At 39.5% G+C, this 13,572-nt stretch overlaps 1 protein-coding gene across 13 annotated transcripts in view; it reads right to left on the reverse strand.

Annotated features, from left to right (window-relative positions):
* LOC134818826 (fibrous sheath CABYR-binding protein-like) overlaps positions 1–13,572 on the reverse strand; it is a 45,952-nt gene that overhangs the window by 9,538 nt on the left and 22,842 nt on the right. The gene's annotated exons all lie outside the window — the stretch shown is intronic.

Genomic DNA, 13,572 nt, shown 5'->3' on the forward strand with positions numbered 1-13,572 from the left:
GAGTCAGCTAATTCCAGGGTTGTACAGAACAAGAGGCATGCCCAGTCCCTGTATGTATACTGTATAGCTATAAGTACAGTAGTGAGCAGTGCAGTAGCGGTGTGCAATTATGATGATTAGCTGTTAAACAAGGTGTCGGAACACACGTGATTAGTTAGCCTTGTATCATGGTTTATACTGCTCCAGGGTTATGAGGTTCGGTGTAACACGTGATAGCGTTAAACCAATCAGGAGACAGAATGAGCCAGACTGTCACGTGACATTACATCTTCTTATATGGGCATCACGTGTAATTACTGTCCTGCCTCCCCAACAGTAGGTAAGTATATTACCCTTACATGTAATACATGCAATAATTCCCAGTGCATAACATTTTCTCGCTAGAAAACACCGCCTTTCTGAAGCAGTGTGTCAACAATCGTGTCAACACCATGTCAAATCCTACATTTAACCCAGCTCCCCAGTGACATGTAGTTAACTTTACAAAAAACATATCCCGGTTCCTGACGCTGTTACCACGCAAAATTACACTGCCGTTACTAAGCAACATTACACTACTTTAACCACGCAACATTGCACTGCCGTTACTAAGCAACATTACAGTACTTTAACCACGCAACATTACACTGCCGTTACTAAGCAACATTACACTACTTTAACCACGCAACATTACACTGCCGTTACTAAGCAACATTACACTACTTTAACCACGCAACATTACACTGCCGTTACTAAGCAACATTACACTACTTTAACCACGCAACATTACACTGCCGTTACTAAGCAACATTACACTACTTTAACCACGCAACATTACACTGCCGTTACTAAGCAACATTACAATACTTTAACCACGCAACATTACACTGCCGTTACTAAGCAACATTACACTACTTTAACCACGCAACATTACACTGCCGTTACTAAGCAACATTACACTACTTTAACCACGCAACATTACACTGCCGTTACTAAGCAACATTACACTACTTTAACCACGCAACATTACACTGCCGTTACTAAGCAACATTACACTACTTTAACCACGCAACATTACACTGCCGTTACTAAGCAACATTACACTACTTTAACCACGCAACATTACACTGCCGTTACTAAGCAACATTACACTACTTTAACCACGCAACATTACACTGCCGTTACTAAGCAACATTACACTACTTTAACCACGCAACATTACATTGCCGTTACTAAGCAACATTACACTACTTTAACCACGCAACATTACACTGCCGTTACTAAGCAACATTACACTACTTTAACCACGCAACATTACACTGCCGTTACTAAGCAACATTACACTGCCGTTACTAAGCAACATTACACTGCCGTTACTAAGCAACATTACACTACTTTAACCACGCAACATTACACTGCCGTTACTAAGCAACATTACACTACTTTAACCACGCAACATTGCACTGCCGTTACTAAGCAACATTACACTACTTTAACCACGCAACATTACACTGCCGTTACTAAGCAACATTACACTACTTTAACCACGCAACATTACACTGCCGTTACTAAGCAACATTACACTACTTTAACCACGCAACATTACACTGCCGTTACTAAGCAACATTACACTAATTTAACCACGCAACATTACACTGCCGTTACTAAGCAACATTACACTACTTTAACCACGCAACATTACACTGCCGTTACTAAGCAACATTACAGTACTTTAACCACGCAACATTGCACTGCTGTTACTAAGCAACATTACAGTACTTTAACCACGCAACATTGCACTGCCGTTACTAAGCAACATTACAGTACTTTAACCACGCAACATTACACTGCCGTTACTAAGCAACATTACAGTACTTTAACCACGCAACATTGCACTGCCGTTACTAAGCAACATTACACTACTTTAACCACGCAACATTGCACTGCTGTTACTAAGCAACATTACACTACTTTAACCACGCAACATTGCACTGCCGTTACTAAGCAACATTACACTACTTTAACCACGCAACATTACACTGCCGTTACTAAGCAACATTACACTACTTTAACCACGCAACATTACACTGCCGTTACTAAGCAACATTACACTACTTTAACCACGCAACATTACACTGCCGTTACTAAGCAACATTACACTACTTTAACCACGCAACATTACACTGCCGTTACTAAGCAACATTACACTACTTTAACCACGCAACATTACACTGCCGTTACTAAGCAACATTACACTACTTTAACCACGCAACATTACACTGCCGTTACTAAGCAACATTACACTACTTTAACCACGCAACATTGCACTGCCGTTACTAAGCAACATTACACTACTTTAACCACGCAACATTGCACTGCCGTTACTAAGCAACATTACACTACTTTAACCACGCAACATTACACTGCCGTTACTAAGCAACATTACACTACTTTAACCACGCAACATTACACTGCCGTTACTAAGCAACATTACACTACTTTAACCACGCAACATTACACTGCCGTTACTAAGCAACATTACACTACTTTAACCACGCAACATTACACTGCCGTTACTAAGCAACATTACACTACTTTAACCACGCAACATTGCACGCAGTATGGTACCGCGACAATTGACCCCCGACAATTGACCCCCCGACAATTGACCCCCCGACAATTGACCCCCTATGTAATTACACTGGGGTCAATTGTCGCGAAATCTAGGGTTTAGTACGACAATTGACCCCCCGACAATTAACCCCCCGACAATTGACCCCCCGACAATTGACCCTCTATGTAATTACACTGGGGTCAATTGTCGCGAAATCTAGGGCTTAGTACGACAATTGACCCCCCGACAATTGTAATTAAACTGGGGTAAATTAATCGGGTTAGGGTTAGGGTTAGGGTTAGGGTAAGGGTTAGGGTTAGGGTTAGGGTTAGGGTTAGGGTTAGGGTTGGGGTTAGGGTCAGGGACAGCTGTTCCTGGGTCAGGGTCAGGGTCAGGGTCGGGGTCCTGGGTCAGGGTCAGGGTCAGGGTCAGGGTCAGGGTCAGGGTCAGGGTCAGGGTCAGGGTCAGGGTCAGGGTCAGGGTCAGGGTTAATTGTATTAAATTATATTTTCGGGGGTCAATTGTCGGGGGGTCAATTGTCGGGGGGTCAATTGTCGGGGGGTCAATTGTCGGGGGTTCAATTGTCGGGGGTCAATTGTCGGGGGGTTAATTGTCGGGGGTCAATTGTCGGGGGGTCAATTGTCGGGGGGTCAATTGTCGGGGGGTCAATTGTCGCCCACCCCGCAGTATATGTTACTGTGAAAGGGGAACATTTAAGATGTCAAGTTTTAGAAAGTCTGGCAACTTTGTCAAGTCCTATTCCATTATTTGCAAACTTGCACCCTCCATTTCGCCATGAAGTGTAGTATATATAGCATCGCATGGAACCGTGAAGTTATAAAATGTGTTTAAACTTTAACAACTTTATTAAGTTGTCAACAAGTCTGAAATTCTGCGATTTTAGATTTATATTTCTATATATTATATTATATTTCTATACAGAGCACAAATATTGGAAGCTTGGAATCAGAACTGACCCTAAAATTATACCTGTGTTTGTATGCCGTAGTTAAAAAAAATATATCTAAGGAGAAACCATGGTTCCACAATGTAGGGAGGTAGTCCACAATGATAACCTTCCGCGTAACCGTAGCTTAGGTAACCTAAGTAACCTTGGTCCAACTTTTGGTATTTCTTGAAGAACGGTAAGTATAGCTATTAGTTACATTATGACACAACTGTTTTGTGGGGACAAGTGGTACACTCTGACAGTTAGTTAAATGTTTACCGGACTCGTAGAGAAGGTTTTAGTGGTCAGTATTATTGTAAAATAAGAGTTTCAGCCTCTAACCAGATTTAACACCTGATAAGATCTGTCAGCTGATCAGAACACTGGTGACAGGTGAGGGAACCTTTTAACACTTCACTAGACGCTAAACCACGGTCACGTGATATCTTACTGTCACGTGATATCTATTGTAAATTAAGTACATGTTAGTAATGATATAAACTCTAATATAGGGTGGAAATAAGTACCTGCGGTACAATATAAGATACTCTTAGAGACTTCCTATTAGCAACATGCACAGGTTAACCTTAGTGCTAAGGTGCTAGGATACAATTACTCATTACAACAACACTCAGCTCAGTTCGGTAGGTACGTCATAGCAGAAGAAAAACATCCGAGGAGGAAATAAGCTGCCTGAAACTTCCTCAGAGGTCGTTAGTCAGAGTACTGATAAGCAACGGAAAGCTTGTTATTCTGTCATTCAAGTTATTAAAATTCTGCTTGTAGAGATAAGCGATTCCGGAACAATTCCGGGGAATAATTCCGGGGCAATTCTTTATGTACCGCAAAGCTGATAAGATTAAGAACAATATCAAAGGGTTTGCAAGAGAAATATATATTCCCGGAGTAGATAACTCAAGTTCCTCTCTCCAGTGTTTTTTCCTAAATACGATTAAAACTTTTTTGATTATTTTAAAGTTTATTGCAGTACGTGGTTAGCCATGCTAACAAACTGCTAGATCTCTCTTTGGGAGACAGTCTAATTTTCACGTGCAACTGCACCGGAATTGCTAATTATTAAATTTAGAGGATGTCATAAAGGTACACGGTGTGTGATTTCTCACCATTTGTGGTTGTGGCATTTCCTTTCTTTATGTTTCTAGAAACATGTTTCTTTATGTTTCTAGTGTTTAAAATCTCGTTCGAGCGTGACAACTGTATTTTCGTAGACTTGAAAGTCATCCTTTTGCTATGATAATGTACTAATGAATAAATGTTCCCTGATATTATATTAATTTTCCCTTCTTTTAAAATGTTTCCCTCCATCTGGTAAGTAGTACTGACCGTTAGTAGGTTTGTGGCAATGTTGCACTCTCCTCCTCTTAGTCTGTTAGCTCTCACTAACAAATACACATGCTATATAATGCTATTATATGGTCCATTACGTAATACTACATTCCTACGTTTAACTGATATTGACAACTTAATGAACAATCAGCAAAACTAGACCTGGTGGCTCAACAACCTCGTCATCCATTTTCAGAGAGCTATTGTTGCATCATAGCTATCATAGTAATCAAGTTGGTGGTCATTAACTTGTTCACGAGATTATAATATCATAACATTATGTAGTGCACACAATATCTTAAACTTTTTAATTATATTACACAGCCCAGACGATCCTTTAAACCATGATAATATCGTTACATTGTTCTGAAGATAATAACACGTGTTTACAGCCCCTTCTTTTCAAGCACCACTACCTACATACCACCACTCACCACCACTCACCACCCTGGATGTAGCAAACTGCTTTATACCTCTGAAAGTAGCAGTGCGATAGTGGAAACTGCGCGGGAACACATCTCCATTGTAAAACATGCAGCTGAGTAACAAAGGAGAAGTTGTCATGGCTCCAACATACTCTGCTTCAAGTACCTTACAGCGCTCCACACAGTGCTCCTGTACTGCTTCACAAAGGACACGGTTCCCTAACTCTACAATTTCGCGCTACAAACGATACGCCAGAAGTGCCCCCGAAATGACTGAATAATTTGGTTTACAGGAACCCAGGTGGTGTGTGAGATATTCCAAGTGGACATTTACCAGCTCTGTCAACTGAGAATGTGCCACAATTACAGACCACGTGACTAACTGATAGGTCACGTGATCGTGTGAGTTAGGTCACGTGGTCTGTGCCCCCTCAAAACGTGTTGTTTAAACTGGGCGGTATGCCGGGGATCAAGGTAGAAGTAAGACTGCCGCCAAGACAGCAGATTGTGACATCTGGTTACTCTTATCTGCGCTTGTTTAACTTTCGACATATCATCAAATCTTCTCTAACTGTGCGCTTTAAGTAAGTTATAATGGTTTAGGTTTCTTTTCTTGCTAGGCTATTCCTTGCTGCATTAAACTAATTTATCTCATTTAACTATCTTGCTTTATTTTAGTATCTTACTTTATTTAATATTAAATGAAAGAAAAACATTATCACCTAAATCCTCTAATCTTTTTTATTAAGATGCAAGATTTTCTCCTTCAGTACAGTAATGGGGAGGGGGTGCAGGTGTAACTCTCAACTATGCTTTTTAACTTGCTTCACTAAACCTTAGTTGTAGTGAACGCTGAACTTAGTCGTACTGAACGTACGTTCCAATCATTTTGTAGTGAACGTTTGTGAACGTTAGTGAACGTTAGTCAATATTTTGTGATGCTGTCAACGTTAGGGTGCGCTATGAACTCTCCCTGAAGTTGAGATATTTTACGTTAGGGTGCGCTATGAACTCTCTTTGAGGTTGAGATATTTAACGTTAGGGTGCGCTATGAACTCTCCCTGAAGTTGAGATATTCAACGTTAGGGTGCGCTATGAACTCTCTTTGAGGTTGAGATATTTAACGTTAGGGTGCGCTATGAACTCTCCCTGAGGTTGAGATATTTAACGTTAGGGTGCGCTATGAACTCTCCTTGAAGTTGAGATATTTTACGTTAGGGTGCGCTATGAACTCTCCTTGAGGTTGAGATATTTAACGTTAGGGTGCGCTATGATTATGAACTCTCCCTGAGGTTGAAATATTTAACGTTAGGGTGCGCTATGAACTCTCCTTGAAGTTGAGATATTTAACATTAGGGTGCACTATGAACTCTCCCTGAACTCTCCCTGAGGTTGAAATTTTATAAGAGGTCGTACAGCATGTGTTTTTAATATGTTTTCAACATACCCAAAGTCAAATTTATGGTTGATTTCGGGGAGAACCCCTCGCCCGGTTACACTGTTACAGGTCACTCCATTTCTTCAAACTAAGTCGCTTGCAATAAATAAAGTTACGACGGAGTTGTTTGAAACTAAATATTATACAATTAATGGCGTAATTACATTGTGACAGATGCAACCCTCCCTTGCGGGTTATTTAAATAAAAATTTAATACTTTCCAGAGAGCCGAAACCCATAAATTTTCCGACCAGTGCAAGTGGGCGGTAAGATAGTGCCAAAGATATTTAACAAGGGTGATTTAACGAAAAATTTGAATTCATTTGAAACGTAAGTGGTCCGTACCGCTCTTTGTAGAACGATTTTAATTACGGCAATTGTTTCATTTTAAGAAAGAGTTACAGGAGTACAGAGGAAAATTGTGCATTTAACGATTATAATTTGAATCATTTCAATCGTGCTCACTGCTCAATGGGAATTTCAATCAATAATTTTATCTGGCTAGCAAATTAAAAGATAAAACACCTGGCAGCACACGAATATAAAAGTAAGAGACAATGCCCATAAATCAGTTGCCAGAAAATATCGTTTTTCATCAAGTTGTGCACCAACTAATCTTTCCTCATCAATGCAAGTGGCAATGGAAACGCTAGTACTTTGCCGGATAATTGGGCTATGTCCGGTATTTTAATTTCATTATAGCAATTAACGTTCCTTATGTTCCGAACGTTAAAATCTTTTAGCGAACGCGTTCACAAACTATTTTTAGTGAACGTTCCGTACGTTCACTACAACTAAGCACTAAACCCAGACACTTTATCCCCCATAACAGCTATAATAACACCACCGCACCAAGTAACAGCGGTAATAATACTAGCTGAGAATAATAAACACGTCAACAGTCTGGACGTGACTGTAATTAAAAACAAATTCCACCTCAGACTAGAAGACTAGTGCACTGAACCTGCTTTCTGAGCGTTTCATGTTTTCTCTAACTTTGTCCTGACAACTTATAGAATATGTAATCGTTTTATTGTACACCACACAGCTTGTATTAATGTTTACCGTGATTTAAAACAGATTTAGGAAAGAACCAGGACAATTATGTTAAGTTAAGGGAGAGACGTGGAGCGGCCGCTAATTTCCGTTTTCATCCAGATCCTTTGGATAAAGTGACCTTTATTAAGTGTTAACACCAAAACATTAGCTAACTAAATCAAGTTCCGCTACGTAATAACCATAGCTGACGCCTGAACGTTTTAAGCTGTGTAAGCTTTATATGGCTACGTTTTGAGACCATGACAGTGTTTTAAATGAGTTATTTTATTTTATCACAAATTTAAAGTTATAATAATTTATTTAATGGTTTATCTAAATAAATGTGGGAGGATTCCCAGTTAACACCGCTAATATTAAATATTCCTGGTAAAACTCATGTCTGTTACATTTGTGCAGTTAGGACAGGTGTTTATCAAGCGCAAGGCGAAACTAAGTGGTCACTAACTAATTGGTCACTCTAGCTAGACTCATCATCATTTTGGAATTATTTGAGTTTCTTATTTGGTAGAGTCAGACGAAGGGAGTCAGCGGTGCTGACATAAATATGCTAAATATGTTGATATTTATTATTTAGTCATAACAATGTATTGTGGATGAGACGCGGTCAGTGGTGCACCATGGTGCTAAGTGTTGCATTATTTTACCAGGTCCAGTTTGTTAGGAACTGGCATTTCATTAGCGAGCAGGTTTACACTTTGGCTAATTTCCGATATATATCACATCTATACTGTATTTTAAACCTATCGAAATTTTCCCGGCAACGTCTTGAAAAGAAGGAAAATGAAACAAAAACGTGACCTTTCGCTGTGATAACCGTTGGGTTGCAAATGGAGTCAACACAGCTCTAAGTGATACTGTCTGAATGATGATGAAAAGAAATTAAAATTTAAGATTCCTCTAACACCACTCTGTTTCATCGCCCTCGCTGCAACTTTGCACGGAAAGTCTGCCAAATTACAGTAGCCAATTCAAAATGCATTATCTTTGAACTCCTGCAATATTAAATTATTTTGTCCTTTGATGCTTCAATGTCATTAGTGTAGGCAGCTGCAGTGCTTACTTTTAATATCTCCGTTCTCGAAGGTGCCTTTTGTGAGGCATTAATTATCTCTAACTTTAGAACCCCTCCCTCACTTTCGTTATTTTATATTCGATTGCAGTGCACGGAAACGGGTTTCTATTTTTATTTATTACCATACATATATTTAAAGAGTAAATTTCATGTCAGTCATGTGTTTTGTATATTAATTGTAGATCACTGTAGCTGTAGATGTATTGGATAAACCTTTCCTATCACTACTTTTACTCTTAAACCTAACGATTCTCCTCCAGGAATGGATTGTCCTCTAGAAATAGTAGAGGTGATAACAAACTCTTCAACAGATGACTCGTTCATCCCGCACGCTGCGGGTGAGCGCTACGTTCTTCTAGCGTGGACGTGCGCGTGCGTCATCATCTCCATCCCCGGTAACATAACAGTACTAGCAGCAGTGTTAGTGTACAACGCTATAAAGTTAGACCGGGTCTCAGTCATACTGATCTGTAACCTAGCTGTGTGGGATTTGATCTACACCACTATTGGCATCCTGCCCACTATACCGGCCCTGGCTACGGAGAAGTGGGTGTTTGGAACGGGACTCTGCTGCTTCCAATACTGGGTGATTTGGCTGGCTCTGTTGGGAGATGTTACACTTGTCTGCTCCCTCAACATCAGTAAGCTGACTAGTCTGTTGTTCCCGCTGGACGCTAGACTGCGCGCACGCAGGACCGGCAGGTACATAGCACTGTGTCTGTGGTTGGGGATCCTGCTGTTCTCCGTTCCTGTAGCAATGAACGCTGTGAGGGGGGAGATCAAGATGAACTCTGGTTCCTACAGATGCGACTCCTCCAGCTCCCACTCTGCTAGTTTGTGGTGGGTTCCTGTGTACTCGGTCCTCTTCATCATTATCCCCATCCTCCTCATCATTGTGACTACAGTCTGGCTGCTGTGGTATGTGAACAAGGAGAGGGGACTACAGAGACAGAGCATTCTTACTCTCATCCTTATCTCCGGGGTATTCGTGCTATCTTACATTTCTGTTGCTGCTATGTTGATATGCTACATATTTGTTGATCCTGGTGATCCTGAGAACACCAGCTTCTACGATCACTTCTTCAAGGTTTCCATGTTTATCAACTATGTAAACTACACATTGAACCCCTTGGTGTATTACAGATCTATCTCAAGTTTTAATAGGTTCGTTAAAACCAAAGTGTTCAGAGTAAGATTACAGATTACACCACAGTTGAGTAGTACTACTTCTACTAACTTTAGGATGAAAAACTCTGTTAGGGCGACAGGACCTGAACGGGCTATTCCAGTGTTTTATAGAAATGCAGGTTAATTAATAATTGTATTATATCAAGTTAGGATTACTGAACTTACAACTTGATATTTCTGTAGAATTTATTGTGGTGTCATGAATGTCTGTCAGTCAAGACTGAAACTGATTTTAAAAACAAATCAAAAGTGATTTAAATTGTGATATGTTTATATAATTTGAATCAAATTCGCTTGAATGATTGATTTTATTGATTTGGCCTGTTAAAGAAACGAATAGAGCTAATGCCATCGACTTGAGTTTGATTCCTGAGAATTCACTTTGCTTAAATTGTAAGAGAACATTATTTATAGAGAGAACATTATTTTGAATTTGCCATTTGAATTTGTCAAATATATTCTATTAATTGCCGATCAGAGAATTAATTCCTTTACATCTGTCCTTTTAATGATCAAGATAGAATGATTTTTGTTTTAAAATTATGAATAGGACACCTTCAATGCGATCCTTGTTAAATTATTTTAATTGTCGTGAATGACCAATTTACAGTGTTTTAATTAATACAGTACAGAAAGAATTTCAGCGCCACCTAATCCCCACACCTGATATCCGCGTTAATTTTACTAATGTACTGATGAAACAATTAACATTACATAGGTTTATCCATATACCAGGCCAATGATTCCTCCTATTTCATATCAAGTTTACAGAGATAGCTTACTTACTTACTTGCTTACTTGCTTAGTTAAATGTACGTTGTACAGAAGAGAAGTTGTTGTTCCTGTTGTGAAGTGTCTAGACTTTGTGGCTGTGAAGTGTGCCTGTTTTATAGAGTACTCCATGTGGTAGCGTTACAAACACTTCAAAGAAAGTGCAATAGTGAGATAACAGCTTTATTTAAGTGCAGCAGGGCGTGTCTAAGATGCATCATATCTGCTTGTTGTCTGTTTCAAGCAAACTTACCTGCCAAGCAAGGTATTATCTAACAAATCAAACTCTCATATCTGTCCTTTTATCAGCATCTCTGAGTCCTGGCAAGTAGCCAAGAGTTACAATGTCACACTGCCATGCTACTCAGTAATGATGGTGGCGCAGTAACTATTATATGTGTCTCATCTCAATAGAAATACTAATACAAGAGAGAACCCACTACCCACCCTGGATTGTACACACTATTGCACATCTCTTACTGTGCCGGAGAACATGTCCCCCTAACAATAGCGTCCCCCCTCACCACATTGTCCCTACCGTGACCTGTTACTACTTTGTCATTTTGTAATTCTCGTTTAATAATCCTGAAGATGGTCTAATTGCCGTCCTTATGTAATTGCAATGTACGAAACTGTCAACATTTGGCTCTCTTGCTCCTTTATCAACTAATACTATGTCAGTCGGAATATGCCTCGATATTCTTTGTAACAGTATGTAACATAATTCTCCAAGCAGGAGCTTTGCAGTGAGGCAGGTACATAAATGTTACATAATATTTCTTGGGTTTCGACCTACACACCAATTGATAATTCATTAGGTAAACGAGTCGAGTAAGTATATATTTTCATCACTTCGCTCTGCGAGTATCTGTGGGTATCGTGCTACGTTATACAGTAATACCCCGATTTACCGCAAACCCCGATATACCGCGGTCATTTCCTTTCCCCAAATAGGGTTTACCATGCATAATGCGAATAAACAGAACCCCGATTTACCGCGGATGTTTCCTTCCCCAAACTCAGCGGTTAAAGGGGAGTTTACTGTACTTGTAACTGATTCCCACAGAGCTGAGGAGAATACTGATTCCCACAGAGCTGAGGAGAATACTGATTCCCACAGGGCTGTTGAGAATAGGAGGTTCTCTTTAGCAGGTTCTGTTTAGAGAGTGTTCTGTTTAGAAAGTGTACATTACTCTGGGATACTTTTAATTAACACCCAGGTTTTAGTAGCTCTAATATTGCTCCTCTACATTGGATTTTACTGGCACCCAATCTATTTTACTTCACAAGTTTTTACTACACATATCTAGATTACCAACATTCTACATGTAATCTACACATAAAGTATAAACCTCCAAGTGCTTGGTCCTACAGTGGATGAAATTATAGAGTTATAGACATTTATAATTACACTATAGAAGTATATTCTTGTTCATAACACGCCATAAACCCCTCATGTGTGAACTGTGAATAATGACCTATAATCTACAATAGAACCTAACACTGCTGGTTCACACTCTGTTGAAATCTCTTTTAAAGGGAGACTCCCTAGTTTCCTCAGGGATAGGGGCGGTAGTTGAGTGTGTCCCATATCCTAGCACCCTGCCTAATTGTCCAGTATAATTGCTCTGGGACTCCCTGTATACTTTGATCTTTTATCTTGATCTTGGATTTGGCAAGTTTTGCTCCCAACCAAAACCAAAACTTACACTGCCAGCTCCTTGTAGAACAGTCGAGAAGGAACCCTTTATACCAAGGTTGTAGTGTTATAATACGAGACTAATGTGCTAAGATTGGGGTGCATTGCACGCTATGAAACAACACATCTACTGTTTGTCAGCCAAGTAAGTCAATTATTAGGTCACAATAACACACAATAACATACAATAACATACAATATCATACAGTATAAGATGGTGACTAGTGAGTCATAACTCACTGTGTGCCTGTTAATAGCACTGTAGAACAAGAGTATAACTACAGAGTAATTATAAAAGTTGGACGGTGGTTTAGTGGTTTAGTGCACTTGATAAGTACTGAGCAGTAGCACTGGATCGAACAGTTCACCACAGACCTTACTGATCGTTTAACACGTTTCTAGAACGAGTATACAGTAAATAACACGCAGTTTGAGGCGGTGGAAGGTTCTGGTCTAAAGAAAGTGTTATAGTATTGAAACTGTTTAAAGCAATAATATTCATACTTATTTTACATATAATTACATTTATAATTTATTGAGGCTATGTAGTAATATTGTAGTATGTAGTCAGGTTACTGTATGGCAAGCCCTCTAGAATAGTTTTAACAGTCTTATTGCCTGGGTTAGATCTCATCTTACTAACTCCCAAGTAAAGCGATGGAATTCCTTAACCACCGAACAGTGGACAGTAGACAGATTACATGATCATAATTAATTTATCTTACAATTCTATGGGTAACCGTGAAAGAATTCTTAGGAAATGTTTAACAGACCACTGGGTTAACATTATGTTAATTTCATGTTAAAACAGAGTTGCCACCCGAGTAGAAGATGTTGGGATACCTCCAAGAGTCACAATGTGCCAGGATATTGTGTCGAGTATGAACAGTGACGAAGTGTCTCCTTAACAATGCACGTGGGACTGGGAATATATACTGATGGATATGATAATGAATGTCACGAGGAAGTAGTTAAATAAAATCACGTGTGTAACTGCTACAATGTCATTAGTTAGTTAGTTGAGAATTGAA

Source organism: Bolinopsis microptera, chromosome 7, assembly GCF_026151205.1.
Source record: "Bolinopsis microptera isolate Bmic1 chromosome 7, MBARI_Bmic_1.0, whole genome shotgun sequence".
Taxonomy (NCBI): domain Eukaryota; kingdom Metazoa; phylum Ctenophora; class Tentaculata; order Lobata; family Bolinopsidae; genus Bolinopsis; species Bolinopsis microptera.